Here is a 14,857-nt window from a genome sequence, read left to right on the forward strand (position 1 = left end):
CTGTTGGTTGATACCAACTAATAACATTTATGAAACCACATGGTAATTGGAAGCAGTCTTCCTCTCAGCCAACCTGCAAATGTTTAGGATAGGATTGCACTAAAAAAAATTTTTAAATGTTGATAAAATATAAAAATGCCAAAATCTCAGACCTTTCTGGCAATGGAATACTAGCATACCCTCATATTTCTTTTGTATTGTGCTGGTTCAGCAGTTGATACATCATCTTCATTTAACTTATTTGCTAGCTCAACAAATCATAGAATCAGACCATGTTCACATTCCATTTCGCTAACAAAGAAAAATGTAAAATACTCTCAGAGTCAAATATTAAATCAGTCTCAAAAAGATATCTTTCTCACTTGACATCATCTCTAGAAACCTAAAACAAGTATCCTAATTATCTCATGAAGCCAACTAACAAGAGTGCTTCCTTGAAGTCACATATATATGCAGAATATGCAGTTTCTCTGGAAGTCATTTTTGCAAGTGAGAAATTACTTTTGGTTGCTCCATCAGTGTTAGTTCCTGCAGCAATAATGAAGCCGAGTTGTAAAGTGTGTCTGTGCCCAGAGCTGTCTCTCAGCACCACCGTGCTAATTTTCATCCAAGTCAATCTTGAGTGTGAAGTGAAGCATCAGAAAGCACACAGGAGACATATGCTAAGAGCCTACTAAGTGAAGGACCTGATGTTTTCAGAACCTCGTTAAATCGTAAAGTATCTATTCACAGCTATTGAATCAAACTTGCCCTTTTTGCTATATTGTGAACACTGTGAGGATTGGTTTGTGTGGCTGTTAAAGATGATCCTTCAAATTGCTACCCAAACTGATGGATTCAAGTTACAAGAAAGGAGGTTCCAACTATACATCAGGAAAAACCTTCTGGTGCTAAGAGCTGTTTGACAGTGGAACAGACTCCCTTGGAAGGTAATGGACTCTCCTTCCTTTGAGATTCTGTAGCTTTTGGGCAGTGACAACTTGAGGAAGTTATAGGAGGTTAAGGAGGAGGCAAACGGCGTTTCATGTGCTCTGGCACTAATCATGGTGTTCTATTGCACCAGAAACGGATTAGTCATGCTGGCCACATAACCCTGGAAAGCTGTCTGTGGACAAACACTGGCTCCCTCGGCCTGAAAAGTGAGATGAGCATCGCTCCCACTATAGTCTATAGACTACAGTCGGCTTTGCCTGGATGTAACTGTCCAGGGGTCCTTTACCTTTAACTATAGTCTGCACATAATGCAGTGAATGTAAACTAAGATTTATAAACCAGCTACAAAGCTTGGATAATGAATTGCCCTTAATCATAGTTAATAAACCATAGTTTGCTGCTGGGCTAGAGTCACACATAACACTAACTAATAGTTTAATAAACTAGAGTTTAAAAATAGATTGACATATTCCTCATATTTATATTTAATTAATTTTTTAAAAGTCTATGGTAACTTGGATTCTGTTCAAAGGGCAATACAATTAAAGTGATACCGCTGTCAAATGTTCTAGCTAATTTTCAGTTTCTGATCTACCTGAATAATTACAGCAAGTTCAAATTAATTTAACAGATAAAAGTTGGCCAGTCCACAAATTTCTCTGCTTGAATCTAAGGCTTTTATTCTGTTGGACTACTGGAAGCACATTTCAGCTATATTTTCAATCATCTCAGTCAATTTTGTTCTCTCTGTGCGCCCTCCCTGCCCCCGTCCCAAATTTCCATCATCCAGTTTCAGCTGGCAAGCACACTTTGGTTTCCCTTCTCAGCTCTTGTACTCTTTAGCGAATATGTCCATTCATTTGGATTACAGAGAAATTGTAAGCATTTTACATGAGCTAACCTACCTTGACAGGTGGTAACACCTGCTAAGAAATAATAGCAGAAGGGGGGGGAGTTGCTATAGCAACTATGACAGCTGTAAGTCTACTAAAACATACCAAAAGCTGTTTTTTATAAAGGGAAGAATGTAGATGAAAGAGAAAAAACAACTCTTAGGAACATATATTGGCCAAAGTATGATTCAGGTCTTGGCTGAGGTCAATACATACACATCTCTCATATAAATTTCTTTGTCTATTCAGTACTCACATTTTATTTTATTTTATTTGTCCCTTTTTTGAGGGGGCAGCCCTGTCAGAGCCATAAATGCACATCATTTGAACAAAAACCCATTTGGGTGGGTGTGCAAAAAAACCCAAAACCCAACACCAAACCAGAACCCCCACTCTAACACTACTCAATTGTCCAAAAGAACTCTAGAATCAACCTGGTCTGCATGCATGCTATTTTATTTTATATTTTACTCCCAAAGCCTAATGCATTGTTCAAAAGCTCGCTTTGACCATTCTAAAGACTTTTTGGTCTTTCGATATATAAAAGATCTTACTTGTTCTCTGTGCAGTATCCAGCACACATGGAAAGAAGGAGATTACATCAGCACTTTCTATCTCATCTCCTCCTGAAGCAGGTCTCTCCAGACTGGTTCAAAATCCTGAAAATGCTAGAAATCCTGAAAATGCTAGAAAACCTGCTGATGCCATTTTTAGGAATAAATGTCCATTTGGTGTGTCAGTGAAAAAAAGGGCGTTGGATCCAAAAACGTAGGTTGCCAAATTTTCCTGTGCTTAATTTCCTCACTATCTTGGGAAAAAAAGTGGTGGCTTTAGTCCTCTTTCTGCATTTCCCAACAAAAACAGCTTGTTTATGTTATTACAAAAGTTGCAACCAACACAGTTCTCAAAAACCTCTGGTACGTCCGAAACAGTGTTGACGTACAAGTATATATAACCTTAAAGTTTTCTTAAGAGCCTTGTAAGCAGCAGTGCCACCAGATTTGAGAGGGGACCCAGACCATCAATTAAAGGCAGCTAATGTGAGGCCGTACAGGCAATATTATGGAAGCACACTGCTGGGAAATGGTCAAATAACCTTGTGTGACTGCAGGTTAGTGACGTTGTCAACAGTACCAAGGTACAATGGGCCATTTAGCATTGCACTCGGGCATGGGCCTTCCTTCGCTTCTGTTGCTGTTCAACAAAGGAGCCATTTACTACCCTCATAAGAGCAGCCCTGCTGGATCAAACCAAAGGCCCACCGTAGACCGAATCCTGTCTCACAGTGGCCATCCAGATGTTTTTGCCTACCAGCAGAACCTGAGTGCAGCAGTGCTCTCCTCATTTGTTATTCCCAGCAACTGGCATTCAAAGCCATTCTGCCTCCAGCTAGTAGCCATTGATAGCTGTATCAATTGTCTAATACAGGGACATCCAGCTCCCAAGAGACTGCGATCTACTCACAGAATAAAAAACTGGCAGTGATCTACACCTTTTCTAAGGGAGGAAAGTTGAAGTTGTTGACTTTTGGGGGAGGTTCAGGTCAAAGTTGCTGAGCTTTCCTTAGGGAGGAAATTTGAGCTTTTTGGCGGGGTTCAGGTCAAAGTTGTTGAGCATTTTTAAAGGGGAAAAGTAAAAAGATCGCTCAGGGAACCATCAGCAGAAACAGCAGAAACAGCGTCTTACGTTCTAGCGATCATGTGCAAGTGGAGGAGGAGTGAGGGGGTGGAGCCGAATGCTCTTTTCCCACCGCATTCAGCCCCACCGAAACATCCAAGGGATCGACCAGTCAATTCCGATCGACCAGTTGGACATCCCTGCTCTATTCCTCTTTAAAAGTCATCCAAGTTGGTGGGAAATAATTCTATGGTTTAACTACGTGCTGTGTGAAGAAAAACTTTATTCTGTCATCCCGGATATTCCAACATTCAGTTTCATTGAGAAGAGAGAGAGAAACTTCCCTCTAGCCCTAAAACATCAATATCCAGCTCTCAGATATTCCCTTCATTTGAAATTTCAGCACACCAAAGTATACCTTATTTTTAAATTTCTAGTATTAAAAAAACCCAAAAACCCAGGTGAAGATACATTGAAGGAGGAGTCTTTCCATGAGCAATTAGAAACCTAAATATAACCACCTTGTTGTTTTCACTGATTATATAATGGATTTCACCTGCAGAAGTACAACACAACTCCTCCCATGACTTTCCATAATGGATATTCACAAGGATCTGTATTTTCAGCATAGTGTGCCTATTGTCTACTTGATTTGTAACCTTGCTGCTATTTTTCAGTTCATTTTCATGTAATGTCTTTCTCAGATGATATTGGGTATTAAAACTGCAAGTTGCATAAAGTGAATGAAATACTGGCAGTGGCATTGCAATGAATATGCTCTGTGAAAAACTCTCATTTACATTGTAATGGTTCCTTTATAGCAATGCAACCATAATGTCATTAAGAGTACATAGGATACTACCATTGCCAATGCTGGTGAAATTGTATATCATTTCAATGGCTTCCTGCATTTGTTTCTGTACTTGTATAGCCGTGATTACTTTTCCCCTATATTGGTAGGGTTAAGAGAAAACAACCTTGCAAAATCTATTGTGCTTACTGCAAAAGAGAAGAGCACGTTTAATTGAAAATTGTGTTCTTACTTTTGATCATTGTAATAAAACTTACATATAATCCAACCTATTATATCTATTTGCCCTTTTTTATACATTTATTATATGTGGAATTGACTTTTAATAATCCAACATCTTATTCTAATTCGTATTCGAATAAAATAACTGAGTTCTCATAGACTTTTGATTTTTTTAAATATAAAATAATTATTCTACAAAGTCCTGTTTTTCTCTTTCATTCAAAACATTAACTTCACTGATTTAGTCGAAATTCAACATTTAATTTGTTGGAGTGTGTTCTTGTTTCCAGCCTTGAGCTATTAACATTTTAGCTGTAATTCATTCCTTATTTCTGACCCAATTCTGTTCAAAAATCCTTATATTTATAAAGGTAAATTGGGTGTTATGATTAAATGTTGCAAGAACAATGTTTATAAAATAAGTATCATGATGAAAAATGGTAATAATAATATAATGAACATGAAAATAAATATTCCTGACACTGAAGGTCTTGAGGAAGTCCTTACAGGTATGGAAGCTCTAAGTCAGGCATCCCCAAACTGCTGCCGTCCAGATGTTTTGGCCTACAACTCCCATGATCCCTAACTAAGAGGACCAGTGGTCGGGGAGGATGGGAATTGTAGTCCAAAACATCTGGAGGGCCGAAGTTTGTAGATGCCTGGTCTAAGTAGACAGTAGAGCTCATCCACCAGCAGGGAATCAGGTCTTGGGTAAAAAAAAAATTGGTAACTTGATATAACTTTTGTAACTCGGTGTAATTTTTCAGAAGGAATATGTCACAAATTAAAATCAAATATTGGCTATTAAATAGTGTGTTGTTGCACAAAGAAATGCTCCTGTTTACAGGAGAGATAAGCAGTTGGGGGGAAGCTTAGCTTCATGATACCTGATTGGGAAGGCATTTGTGCAATGGAAATACAGTGAACTTTGATTGACACCACAGCAATGATATCTATAGGCAAGTTAATTAATTTGGTAACCAAAAGTCATGGTTGAATGGTACTGGTAAAATAAGAGGCTATTTTCCACTGTGATGAAACGTGTTTATATGAGTTGACTATGCTTCAATAATATGTGGGTAGTCTAACAAGAAATTGAATTGGATGTAGAAGTGTACCATTATTTAAATAATTTTCCAAAGTAACCCAGCTCAAAGGAAAATGCCATTTTCTACACCAACAGAGCATGTAATGGTTTGTTATTACAAGTAAAGTTTAATTTACACAAAGACTCACTCCCACTCGTTGCAATCCTTTTAAGAAATGGTGAATCAGCCTCTCTGTGACATACTTTATTTACATATCACTTGTTGTTCCTGAATTCTATGTGTTCCCAGCTGAGGGGGTGGATATCTGTCTGTTATGATTAATCCATTATGTGTTCATATTGCTCAAGGATTAAATGCTACTTGTATCCATCATCTATGGGTAAATGTGAAGCATATTGCCATGAGAGCCAGTAGTGGTGTTCATTCATTTTAGAGCAAATGGAAAACTGGTTCAGAGGAGCCCATTTGGTTGAATTTTAATTTGTGCTGCAATAAATGCACAGAGTAATGAATGACTACGATTGGGAGTTCCAGTCGGAACTCCCATTTATACTCATTCATTATTTCTTTGTAACCATTCAATTCTTAATGGATGAACATTTTTACCTCCTTTGCAGATCTTCCTGAAACATCACTGAAAGTGGCTGCTTTTTGCAATTGCTGACACCATTGCAGCAGAACCATAAATTTCAAATAGGTTTACATTTATCTTCAGCTTTGAATTAATCAATTACCAAAGAAATTACCCACCTTTCTGTTTCCATCCCATCCCATTGATCTTTATGTGCAGCTGAGCGCATCAGTGCAATCCATCCATTTGCAAATACAGACAGAAAAGATGTCTTCTTGGGAGGCCACTATTATGGATGGCTATGGAAATCCATCTCACTGGACACTTGCCAACCACATGTTATACATCTCCTAGAAACAATGCAAAACTGCATAATTTTCTGGCTTTTCCCAACTGAAATTAAATTTGGAGCTTTTATATCTGTTGTGATATTTTTATTGATTTATAGCTGGATATTGTATATAGATTTTTTTTAAAAAAATGCATTTTATCTTCATCCTTTGGGAATATGGTATTGTGGGTCACAGGGTCATTCCATTTCATTAATAGTGCAAATCAAAAGGGGAAGAGGTTTTTCTTTAAGACATGGACACAAGGCACAAGGTGCATTTTCTATAAAGCTAGTCTTCTGCTGCTCATTTTAAGCACTGGCACATTTTACTCTTTGACTTATATTTAGCAAGTCCAACAGTAGAATAAAGCACACATGTATCACAGGACTCCAAACAGAAACATCACAGGGAAGACAGAAACTGACTCTGCATTTACAACCTTAGCACTTCTAGCCAGAGCCAACTTCCTGAAGTCATAAAGGTAAAGGTAAAGGTAAAGCTACCCCTGACCATTAGGTCCAGTCGCTGACGACTCTGGGGTTGCACCGCTCATCTCGCTCTATAGGCCAAGGGAGCCAGAGTTTGTCCATAGACAGCTTCCGGGTCATGTTGGCCAGCATGACTAAGCCACTTTTGGCAAACCAGAGCAGCGCATGGAAATGCCGTTTACCTTCCCGCCGGAGCGGTACTTATTTATCTACTTGCACTTTGACGTGCTTTCGAACTGCTAGGTGGGCAGGAGCTGGGACTGAACAATGGGAGCTCATCCTGTCGCGGGGATTTGAACCGCCAACCTTCTGATCAGCAAGCCCTAGGCTCTGTGGTTTAGACCACAGCACCACCTGCATCCCCCTGAACTCATAGGGATGACCAAAAAGTGACCTTCTATCTCTGGTTTCTGGGAAGAACCCTTCCTTTCTTGGCTGGAAAGTCTAGAGATGTATTGGACAATAGATCTTACTTGCTAAATGGCTTTAAAAATCAGAGGGTAGTATTCAGCTAAGTTTTACTCCGAGTAGCATCACTGAAATCAATGGACCTAACTTATTAATAGTCATTAATTTCTGTGGGTCTACTCTAACTAAAGCATATTGAATACCACAAACAGTTTGAAATATTTAAGATGCTTTGGAGCCATCCGTTTTCAGAGCCTTAAAATAGGCATATCCCTGTAAGAAATAGGTATAAACATTTTACAAATGTGGCCCGATAGTTTAAGGCAATGTCTGAGCCGAAGCAATAGATTCTCTACCCAAGTACTATGAGCAAGACCCTTCAGGATATCCGGAAATGCAAGTAAATAGCGGTCCATGGTCTATTGGAACAGGCTACATGCAAAGCTAATGCATCACCAATAGAGCTATAGTTTGTCTTTGAAAGATGTATGTTATGAATTGTGGTTCTCTGTTTCAGGGTTTAGTTAAGTTGACCTTGACATTGACAATGTGCTTGATTTCACCAGGGATAGTTGCACTCTCAAATTTATGTTTTGTTGGAGGGTTATACATGACACCTTAAAGCAGGGTTCAGCAACAACCTTTTTCGGCCGTGGGCCGGTCCACTGTCCCTCAGACCATGTGGTGGGCCAGACTATTTTGGGGGGGGAGGGGGAGATGAACGAATTCCTATGCCCCACAAATAACCCAGAGATGCATTTTAAATAAAAGAAAATATAAAAACATGCTGATTCCTGGACCGTCCGTGGGCCGGATTGCAAGGTGATTGGGCCGCATCCAGCTCCCAGGCCTTAGGTTGCCTACCCCTGCCTTAAAGGATCATAGTTATACAGAACTGAATTTCTTAACTCTCTAGGACTAGTAGCACTCAGTATTTCCTGAAATGCTGACATACTAAATAACAATAGTGCCATTAAAGTATTGAATTTTAACTACATCTTCAAATCATGAATTAAATATAGTTCTGTCATTCATAGTGTATGAATAGTTACAATCAATGTAAAATTTGCCCTTCACTTTGTGTTAAAGTTTTCCAGTTCACCTCAAGGCATTATAAAAATTAGTGTTTCTTTCAAACATGAAGGGCCTCTGCATTGTTGGAGTGCGGAACAGGAACTACTGGGAATTTTTTCTGCAAAAAATTCCACTGAACGTAATCAGAAGTACCACTTGTAAAACTATAACAAGGTAGAAACTTGGAACCTCTCACCTTGACTGTCATTGACCAAGATGCTCTGAAGTCACTGAAGGCTGGATATATAGGGATCTATCTCTGAAGAAGACAGGTTACTGAGGGAATAATATAAGATGGAAGCAATCATTAGCTGAAGGAAATGGTCCACAAAAAAGGAAATTGGCAGGTGGGGAGGGGAGGTCCATTGGAAAAAAACAAAAACAAAAAATGGGGTCAGGAAAATGAGACAGAAATGCATGGAAAAGGTGGGATATCCAAGAGTTACCAAGAGGAACAAGGGGCAGATATGAAGAAATGGAGAAAATGAAGGATGAAAACAGTCGAGACAGAAAAAAGATGTCTGCAGAGAGAACCATATACTAGAATCAATTGAACTCAAGTTCACACATTATTCCATTTGCCCCTCACATCATCTCCTATGGGACAAGCTCATTTCAATATAGAAGGGCTAGCACCTTAAGAATCCTTAGAAAGAGTCTGAAATGTGTTTTGGGTTTACTACAGTTACCTACTGTAGGACGACAGAGGATGAGATGCTTGGACAGTGTTCTTGAAGCTACGAACATGAGTTTGACCAAACTGCGGGAGGCAGTGGAAGACAGGAGTGCCTGGTGTGCTCTGGTCCAGGGGGTCACAAAGAATTGGACACGACTAAACGACTAAACAACAACAACAACAATACTGGGGGTATTTTTGTTTTTGATTGTTATGTATGTAACACTGTGTTTTTATATTGTAATCTACTCTATGGTGAAGAGCAGTGTAGAAATTTAATAAATAATAATAACTACAACACTAAATGATATTAATTTGTTGTAACCTAGAATGCAACCTTAGTTGATGATGATTTAATTTTTTATAAATAAATAAAATCATTGGCCCAACTAATGATTCATTTACAGTGGTACCTCAACTTACGAACGACTCGACAACCGGATTTTTCGACTTACGAATAGGGCAAATGGCCACACGCTTATGAATTTCCCGACATCCGAACAGAAACCGCGGCGGTTTTAGATAGGGTTTTTACGACTTAAGAATTTTTTGATGGGGTTGCTTCGACTTACGAATTTTTCCGTTTCCAATGCATTCCTATGGGTAATTGCGTTTCCAAGGGCGCTTTTCGATTTACGAATTTTTCGACCTACGAAGGTGCCTTCGGAACGGATTAAATTCGTAAGTCAAGGCACCACTGTATATTTAAGACAGTATTTGGTATTATATTTAAGACAGTTTGGTAAAGGTGCATACCAGTAATTTGTTTATGTAGAAGTCAATAACATGTTGTTTGAGTCACTTATTGTATTGTCTGTGTACCCACTTTATTTGTAGTCATCCCCTGGCATAGGCCAAGCATGGAATATCCAGATGTATGAGGAGACAATGACTGAAGGCTAAGTGATGGTTTCCTCTCTATTTTGTGGTATAATTAATCACACTGTGATTGATAAATTAGAACTTTTAAGTGCCATCCCTACATATAAGCTTTTGATTTATATAATGTATATCTGATTCAGAAGTCATTTCAATAATTTATTGGCCAGAGAACTAATTTATCGGTCAAGCAAAAAATATATGTTGCCCAATGGTTTCCTAAATTATGCAATTGATTTATAAATCATTTAAGTGATTTATAATGTAGAAAATTGAATTGGTGGCAAGAGAGTTATAGGTTAAGCAAAACTGAAGACAGACTTAGATCACCTTCTTCCCAAAGGCTGGTCTTTGCATTTTTGTTCCCCACCTTCACTATGAAAGGGTAAGACGAATTCTCTCTCATGCCATGATGTGACAGGAAGAGAAAATATGGGCGAACTTGCTATGAGACTTGAAACAGTAGGGCATTGCAAACTTTAACCCTAGAGCCATTGAAAGGAATAAAAAGGTAAAGGGGCCCCTGACTATCAGGTCCAGTCGTGTCCGACTCTGGGGTTGCGGCGCTCATCTCGCTCTATAGGCCGAGGGAGCCGGCGTTTGTCCGCAGACAGCTTCCGGGTCATGTGGCCAGCATGACAAAGCTGCTTCTGGCGAACCAGAGCAGCACACGGAAACGCCGTTTACCTTCCCGCCGGAGCGGTCCCTATTTATCTACTTGCACTTTGATGTGCTTTCGAATTGCTACGGTAGGTGGGCAGGAGCTGGGACCAAGCAACGGGAGCTCACCCCGTTGCAGGGATTCGAACCGCCGACCTTCTGATCAGCAAGCCCTAGACTCTATTTTTCAAAACAGTGTTATAAAGGTCACACACACCTTTGTGCTCTTCTCCTTTTAAAAGGAGGAGGCTATGGTAGATGATCCGGTAACATATTAGGAACCCCCCATTTGTATAGATTGAATCCACTTCTTATTGAAGTTAAGGGGAAAATTCTTATGGGCTTTAATGGAGCTTGGAAATATGGCCATTTTTTGCATGCTTTTTCGTTCAATATTACAGCACAACAGTGTGATTAAGGGAACGCCAAATTCAGTCATCTCATATTTGTATGCATATTTTGAATACTTCTGATCCAATGCTAATGCCATGGTGATTAGCTTTGATGCCGGCATTGCAATGTACATCACCACAATTAACTTTATCCTAATTCTGCAGGGCTAGCAGGTATCTACGATCACTCACTCAAATAAGAACATCCCAAAGGTCAGGAGAAAAGCTAGACCAGCATTCCAAGAAGATATCTTTCCAAAGCAATTGCATTAAACTTATTCATAATATGTATCATGTTTCTTCTCTCTCTCTCTCTCTCTCTCTCTCTCTCAACCGCCTCCTTTTTTGTTGAAGCTGAGGGCTGAAGGGCAAATCTACTCATTATTTGTGAGTCTTGTAAGCAAAATCATGGCACATTGTACACATGGCTGGAGGAAATGTATTTTAATTGCTGAAAGTTGGTCCTCATTAATTATTTTCAGCATATCGTATAGTGGTGCCAACTCCTAGTGTGTTCTTCAATACAGACTTCAGCTTGACTGAAGTCTAAACTATTGCCATGGGCCAAATTCTCAGCTAGGTTAAGTCTGAACAGCATCACGGATATCCCAGAAATTGCCTTTTTATATCACCATTTAAGTCTCTCTCTTTTTCTACTGCTATGTTTATCCTATTCCTTCAAGTATTTATGACTAAAGAGGTGCACAGATAAGCCAGGGGATTGTCATGGTTTTATCATCTATGAAAAAGGACAACTTTGGGCTAAAACACTGTGTGTGTCAGAGTTTTGAATATATTGCACTTCTCTGGAATTATGTTTGCAGATAAATGATAGTTAGCCATGCTTAGAAACAGAATCTTTACTAATAACCCCTTTAGACTATTTTATAAATTTCTCCTGCTTTTCAGGACATTCAGCTGGCTTCAAAATCCTTCCAGAGTATCTTGAGGTTTTCTGCAAAATATGCAGTAAAAATAAATAAAGTGGAAGTATACAAAAATAAACATTGTTTTCCATCTTGCTGTAGCTTTTGTTTCATTTGGAAAAATAAGATTTTATTTTACGGTTCATTATTGCTTATATTTTGAATTAGATACGATGGAACCAAGACCTTTTAAGTGCTTAGGGCCTCTAAAAGTCTTAATCCAGCCCTGGGCGATCTAGCCCAGCATCCTGATCTCAGAGTGATGAACCAAATGCCTATGGCAAGCCTTGCCAATGTTGCACCCACAGGTCTACATGCACCTTCAGACCCCTGTTCTGGCACCCACAGGATCCCACCCTCTGCAATCAAGTTTGAAACAAACATCCCACTCATTCTGAGCTTTGTGTGAATATATGCAAGATGGGGGAGTTCCTACAGAAATAAATGTAAAAGAAGTTGCTTAGTAACAATAAAGGATAACTCATAAAATGTTAGCCAGCTGAGCTACAAAAGCAGTGTCTGCTCAATAAATCCTGAAAAACATTTCCCACTAAGCTATAATACAGGCAGTGCGGTCAATATTAAGCACATTTCATCCTCGTTTATTTCAATGGGATAATTAAGCACCTGCTCAAATCTATCCAGTCAATTGACTTCGGTTTAATTGTTCCTCATGCTTCTGGTAGATGTACAATGGCCTGAACAAAGAAAAGGACCTGCCCTGTCTGACAAGCCAATCTGTTCTTGACGGTGCCAAACTACAAACAAAAGCAACAAAGCAGTTGTGGCCATGTCAACATCTGCCAACATAACGCTTTAAACTTGGCTACTAGATATTATGGGTGGTAGTCCTACTCAGAGTAGACCCATTGAATATAACGGACATGAGTAACTTAGATTCATTCATTCCAATGGGCCTCTTCTGAATATAATTTAGTTGGATGCAACCTAGATAGTTGTATTCAACTGAGTCATACTCAGAGTAAACCCACTTACACCAATGGACTTCACTAACTCAGCTCCATTAATTTTAGTAGGCCTACTTTGAATACGGCTTCATAGGGTGCAACCCTATTTATTTACGTAATATATTCGTAGATGCATAAAAATGTAATGCTGTCATCGCACAGTCCCCACTGGGACGCTTGTAGTGTTGTATCACAAGCCTCGATTTGCATGAAATCAGAGCAAAGGGTGGGGAAGGGGAGCAAAAGAGAAGGCCGATTTGAAAATGGCAGTTTTGAACAACAGCAGAGGTTTGAATAAGGGAAACTGAGAGAGAGAGAGAGAGAGAGAGAGAGAGAGAGAGAGAGAGAGAGAGAGAGAGAGAGAGAATTTTAAATGATGGCAGAGATGTGGGCAGAGTAAACACCACAAGGGAGGGAGTGGCCGTGCTAGCTTAAAATGTTCCATAGTACCTTCCCACAGCCGTGTCTTTTCCTCCTGGTACCAGGTGTTGTCTTCAACATGAAGTTCCAGATTCAGTGTTGAAATTTCAAAGATATGTTTTATTAACCAGCAAACACCCATATATGTACAATATCCATCAACTGAACAAGCTAATTGACAGGTTTGCTCAGAAGATTCTAGTCATCTTAAAGATCCAGTAATATATATCAGCCAAGGGGATGTGTGTAAAGGGGGCTGCAGAATAGGAGAGAGGAGGAGCCAGCATGAAACTAGGCATGATCTGGATACAAGAGAAATGAAAAAAAAGGAGGAGGTAGGAGAAAGGGGGTGAAGGTGATATTTGTGTGCAAGGGGGTGCACAATAGGAAAAAATGGGGATGCAAAGGGGATTGTAAAAAAAGAAGGGAGTAGGAGGAAAGAGTTGAGAAGGAAAGAAGCGGCATGAAATCATCTGTAGAAAAGGAAGGGATGGAGGCTTACTAACTGGGGAAAAGGTGAAAAGGGTGTTTGTAATTGCATGTGTGGGAGGAGGAAGATGTAGAAAGTTACCATGGGGTGGTTGTACAAGAGAGGGGGGACAAAAGAGGAGGAGGCATGGACATGGTTGTGAAAATGAATACCATGCTGGGCTGCAGAACAGAAGACAGAAGTGGCTTCAGAAATGGGAATGGGAAGATGAAAAGCGAGCTTAATAGTTGCATGGAGTGAGAAGTGGAAGCTCTATGGGGGTTAATACTGGGGAGAATTTCAGGGGGGGCTGATGGGCAGAGCAAGCAGGGGCACAACCCTTAGTTTATTAAAATAATTTATATACCATCTTTCCTTTTAAAAGGAAACACCGCAAATGAATAAAACAATAGCACATACGAGAACAAAAGGTCATCATAAAACCAGCTTAATAAAGCAATGCTCATGAATCACAGTGACCAGGAGCAGCAGGAACCTGTATTAATGGTCAGGGAGACGCCTGGGCAAACAGGGAGCCTTTAAACTGCCAGTGGAATCATCTCGCAATTGGAACCTATCAAGATCATTCCACAAGGTAGGCACTAGCACAGAAAAAGCCCTCCTCCAGATTCCTGTGAGATGTACATCTGCAGACAACGCTGCAGTTAATAGGGCCTCCTCCACAGATCACAGCAACCCAACCAATCTATATATGGAGTCACATTTTTCCAGATAACCTGCACATGAGCTGTTTAGGGTCTTGTAAACTAATACAAAACCAAAAAACAAAACAGATCAATGGATAAGACAGACAGATTTACAAGACACTGAAGTTTACAAAGAGATGTTTCACAAGATGAAAGGGACGATGGTATCAGAAGAGTGTAATATAAAGCAAAATAAAGACGTAATGGGGAGAATCACTATAAAAGCTGAAAGTAAGAGAATTAGACATGGGCTGCTTCACATATTACAGAGCAATTCAGGTTTTCTCCCAAATGCAGTCAGTGGGAAGGTGCTTCTGATGAGAATACCTGGCTTCATACACTATATATTCAAATGCCTGTTC

The 14,857-nt window shown here is 39.6% G+C and overlaps 1 long non-coding RNA gene across 1 annotated transcript in view; it reads right to left on the bottom strand.

Annotated features, from left to right (window-relative positions):
* Positions 1–5,190: 5,190 nt before the first annotated feature.
* Positions 5,191–14,857, bottom strand: part of LOC148685717 (uncharacterized) — a 28,209-nt gene continuing 18,542 nt past the window's right edge. Inside the window, exons 4-5 of the long non-coding RNA XR_015950067.1 lie at positions 8,595–8,674; positions 5,191–6,446 (exon numbers count right to left, since the gene is read on the bottom strand). This is a non-coding gene — a long non-coding RNA (uncharacterized LOC148685717). The remainder of the gene's footprint in view (positions 6,447–8,594; positions 8,675–14,857) is intronic.

This window comes from Zootoca vivipara, chromosome 5, assembly GCF_965207765.1.
Source record: "Zootoca vivipara chromosome 5, rZooViv2.hap1.1, whole genome shotgun sequence".
Classification (NCBI taxonomy): domain Eukaryota; kingdom Metazoa; phylum Chordata; class Lepidosauria; order Squamata; family Lacertidae; genus Zootoca; species Zootoca vivipara.